We start from the raw sequence: 5249 nt of genomic DNA, 5'->3' as shown, positions 1-5249 counted from the left end.
GGTGGCTGACGGAGTCGCTGCCGGGTTGATATGGAGCTGCGGCTGCTTCGTTTCGCTAGCTCAGTAAGTAAATTATGTTTCGAAAAGCCTCGCGTTAGTATTCGGTTGTGTTTGGTTAATGAATATGAGTTTTGGTAATGTGGGGTCGAGTCCTGATTATTGTATGTTGTGATTAGTGTTGCTATGGTTATTGGGAAAGTAGCTGGGAGCTGAGGTTTTGGTTGCCGTCAGTTCGAGTTGAGGCGGAAATGGACTTGATGAGGCGTTTGGATTATGGAATTGCGTTTTGAGGTAGGGGCGCTTTCCAAAAACTATAGTTTATTATTGGAATTATTACATATGGGTACTGATGTGAGATATTGTGTATTTGGTGATTGTATCTGCCTTATGTATCAATTGATTGACTCGAATGACTATGGATGTTGGTTTGGCTGAATTGTTGTGTGGCTTGTGAAATGTAATGTTTGAAGTTGATTCTTTAAATATTTGAAATGAGTTTAATCCGTTGAGGATTGGTTTGAATTGAGTCAATTATTTTGATGATGTGAAAGATAGAATGCTCTTGAAATTCAGCCTGGGTTGCTTTAATTGCTCTGGTTTTGATAAATGATTTATTGCTGAACCGATTCTTTAAAGCTTTATAAATGAGTTAAATCGGTTGATATTGAGTTGATTTTTGAAATGGTTTCTTTGAGGTATGCCATTGAGACGACTGTTGGATTTAGCTTGCTTTTGAATTGATTTCTGGTCTTGAGCTGTTGAAAAGGAATGAGAAACGGTTTAGTTGGGACCCGAACCGGGTGGCAAAAGTCCAAGTTTTAGGGGAGATGCTGCCGAAATTTCTATAAAATCCAAGTCTTTATTGAAATGTTGTCTGGAAAATGATGAGTTAAAGACTTCTACTATTTTATTTGAATTATCGAGAAAAGGATGATTCATGCTTTCGAAATGAACTAATAAAGAGGAAATTGTGATTTAGTCTTGCTTCTTAAGAAAGGCATTGTATCTCTTTCAGGAGAAGGTTATTTAGATGAAACTTGTGTTTTAAAGCTGTTTGGATGTGAAAAGGGTTTATGCCTTTGAATTTGACTTGGGGGTTTCAATTAAAGAAGTTTTAATGACTTTGAAAGAACCTGAATGTCTATTGACAAGTTTCATTTTGAAATGTTTTGAGAAAGGTTTTAAGTACTCTTTGAATTCTGAATTCTTGCAAGACTAAAACAATTTTGAACAGTTGAAACGTTCTAGAATTTATCATGGGGGTCGAAGTTGGTTTTGTCTAAGTAAAGGAAACGGCTTTGAAAGAAGTAAATGATTACATGACTCGGTTTGGCTTAGATCTTATTTTATTACTCAATTCGGAAAGCCAAGGTTTTAATGATTTTAAATGAATTTGGCGAAATGAGTTATGCTATTCTCCCCTAAGGACTTGGGACTCTGCCGAGGAACTTTTGTTACAAAAATCCCATTGTTGGATGGGTGATTTTGAATGATTCAAAAGGAATCTTTAACTTTCCATGGTTTTGGAAGTTTTGGAAAGAGGAAGCCGAGAGTGGCTTATTTTTAAAAGGGAATTTTCCTTGAGTAAAAAATTGGCTTATGAGCCTGAGATAATTTGAGAAATGAGATCTTTAAAGCCAAGGCTGAAAAGAGTTGAAACTTGATTTCAAAGTGAAATGAATTGAGAAAGTGATTTATGGCTTAAATGCCGATTTCATGAATTTGATGATTTTGAATGTGGAAGTGCTGTTTTATAGTGAGCCAGAATGGCTGTGTATGATTTATGAATATTGGCTGGTTCTGGATTGAACCGTGAGCCGGAATGGCTGTGTATGATTTATCAATATTGGCTGGTTCTGGATTGAACCGTGAGCCGGATGGCTAAGATGGATGTTGATCCATGGCTGAGAATGAATGCATATATGCTGAGATATTGATAATTGTAATTTTGCACTTCCACTATCTGAGATACGAGTTTTCCTGGGCAGTAGCAGTGGCTAGCCACCACGTGCTTCAGGTTGAGACTTGATACTCTGTTGACCCTATGTCGTAAGTGTGGCCGGGCACTGTGAAATCCCCGGATGAGCTCGCCCCTGTAAATATTCATCAGTGAGGGTGATGGATATGGATCATGATTATGATCAAGTTTATGATGAGTATAACTCGAGTTGGGGATGCGCGACAGAGGGACAGTCCAATGGTTAGCTACCAGGACTTGTCGGGTTGGCTCTATAACCGACAGATGATATCATTAGCCACTAGGAACAGGGATGCATCATATGCATCTATGTGACATTGTTTGGGTGTGCATATTATACTTGGTTTGCCTATGTGATTAATTGCTAATTGTTCTACTTGCAATAACTGTTTGTTTGTGCTTGCATCTTCCTATTTGTGTTTGCTACTGGGACTCTGTTGGACTGTGGTGATTGGTTGATGGTTGGATTGTTTGGGCCTAGGGCCGTGGTTGGAATGAGATGAACCGATTGTTGATTTCGGTTTTGCATTTTTTGTTTGGAATAAAATATGAAAGGCTATTTTGTTTCAGCATAGGTAAACCTTTTTGAAAGGCTTTTGAGTTTTTGAGAATTGAATGGTTCCTCTTTCAGAAAAGATTTCCGACTTCATTTTTATTGTAAACCGTTGTTTTTGAAAAGAGGCATAAGACGGTTATTAATCACTGGTACGGTTTATCTTCATGTATCCTATTACAGTAATTCCTAAAAACCCTCTACTGAGAACCCTTTCGAGGATGATGTTCTCACCCCCCTACATTTTTTCCCTTTCAGGATATGGGCGCAGAAGTCAACAGAGTTTATTTAGTTGTTGATATGCTCTGTATTGCTTTAGATCATTATTTGTTGTACCCTCGCCTTTATCTTGATATATTCTGTAAGAGGGATAGGAATTGTATTGGATAATGTTTGTAATGTTATATATATATACATATGGATGTACTCTTTATGAGTTTTGTAAGTTGTATGGTATCTATGGATGTACGTTACCGAACGAAAGTATTTTTTTTGGAGCGGTTTTGTGGTTTAATGTTTAAACAGGCTCATATTTTAGTATTAAATAGTATAAGCGTCGTCGTAATATCCGAGCTATCAGAGTTGCGCAGCCGGAAGCGTGAGTTTTAGTAGTTAGGGTGTTACACTTACCGATTTATTGACCGGTCCAATTCTTGCAACCTTGATAATTGATATTTAACGATGTTTCATAGTTAAATTAAAGGGTTACACTGCCGCGTTTTGACTATCTTGCTGCACTTTCTTTTTGGAGACCCGACTAGAAAACATACTGTTTCCAATATTTTTTGCATTAACAATGGGCCTAAGAGACCCATTTCTTTGTGACAACAATTGAAGGCCCATTTCAGCATATATGTAATAGTGAATGCCCACTATCAAAAGGACAAACAATCTCTTAATTAAAGGGCAAACTCAAATCAAAAAAAAAAAAAAAAGATAAATCACAAAAAATATACTTAAATTATCTTGACGCTAATAAAAATATTTTTGAAATACTTTTAAATAATTTAAAAATATGTTAAAAATGTGGCATTGTATAATTAAAGATTTGCTCTATTAATAGAAAAGCGTGACCTGACTTATTTATTAATGTTAGAATCTTAATTAGTTGCTGTATAAAAAATTTGTTTACCACATCATTCTTTTTCGTTAACTTTGAATGTTTCCATTCAAGAATATGCATTTTTGTCACACTTTAAAATAATTTAATTTAGGAAGAAGAAAAAAAAAGTTACGAGGTCAACTTTTGACTATTGTTGTCACATAGCTATTGCAAAAGGAATGGTCATGCTTAAAAGTTAAAACAGGAAATCTCAGCCATCATGGCATGCAAATGAAGCGTTCTTTTTTTCTAATACTCACATGCACCTTAAACTGTTGAAGACTTATCAGTTCATCAATAAGATATGACTGAAATCGTGGGTTTAACAAAGAAATTACTACTATAAATTGTGAATGTCAAGAGAACATGAAGGAGAATTAGATCAAAGAAAGCTTGAATTGCATCTCATCAACATGTTAAATTGAATATTTATCAGAATTGGATCTGAAAAATCATGTCATATTCACAGGATCGTGTGAAAAAAATTAAAATTCTCCTAACGACCAGCAGACACAAATTCACCACCACGCCTTAGATAATATTGATACAATTCTACTAGGAAAACGAATATTTTCCACTAGAAAAACAATATTTCATCCACCATAATTTGAAACTTTTTTTATTTTTTATATTTATATTTACGATATCTTTTTTCACTTTTTTTTTTCTTTTCTTCCTTCCAACATCACTCTTAACACGAAGCTACTCTAAATTTTAAGTTTTAAATTCTAAATTTGTATCTTAAACCATAAACTCTAATAAATTCTAAATCTTAAACTCTAAATCATTTAAAAAGATAAATATTAAAAAATAATTTTAATAATAAAAGAAAAACTTACCTAATATTAATTAATACATTAGTTAATTTCTTATAAAATTTCTTGGTAATTACATATTTTTATGGATAATCTTTAACAAAAAAAGAGTTTAAATTTTTGTTTTTATTTTATGCATATTTTTGTTATCCGAAATATAATCTTTCGTAAACAATTTTAATTTGTTTCACTAAAAATGGCCCATCATTGACACGTGTTTGATGTCAGAATGTGTCACCTCGTGAAAGTCAAAAATGTCAATGGCAGGTTTGCAAAGGGACATGGGCCATCCCCATAATGCAAAAAGCAAAAAAGCAAATAGGAAAAATCCTCCCACAATGGCTACAAATTTACCACCCTAATCAGTAATATTCCAGGTGGTGTTTGTGTGTTGCTTAATCATCATGATATTTTTTCCCTCCTTATAATGTGTCAAATCCTAGCATAGTACACCGACATTATTATATCTAATGTCAGTTTCTAATAAAGTGAAAATGTTAATAGTAGTAACCTCCTTGATCATCATTAGTAGTGTTCATCTTTCTGAGCACTCGCCAATGTCGGAGTTTTTGTTGTCATTTGCTCGTGTGATGGGGTCAAGAATTATTCTTCATTTTTTACCATTGCTTACTTAGTTCACAATGAAGTCATTGATCTCATCATGCTGTTATTATGGTATAGGTAACCATTAAATCTCCTACTATATTGTAGCAATACTCTAACCAATTGAAAATATAGGAGAATTTCACATAATGGAAACTTCCCTTCTCTCTGTCTTTATAAAGGGAAAAAGGCTTAAAG

The sequence above is a fragment of the Arachis ipaensis genome, chromosome B10 (genome assembly GCF_059453495.1).
Source record: "Arachis ipaensis isolate K30076 ecotype BB chromosome B10, ASM5945349v1, whole genome shotgun sequence".
NCBI lineage: Eukaryota > Viridiplantae > Streptophyta > Magnoliopsida > Fabales > Fabaceae > Arachis > Arachis ipaensis.
This window is presented reverse-complemented; position numbering follows the sequence as displayed.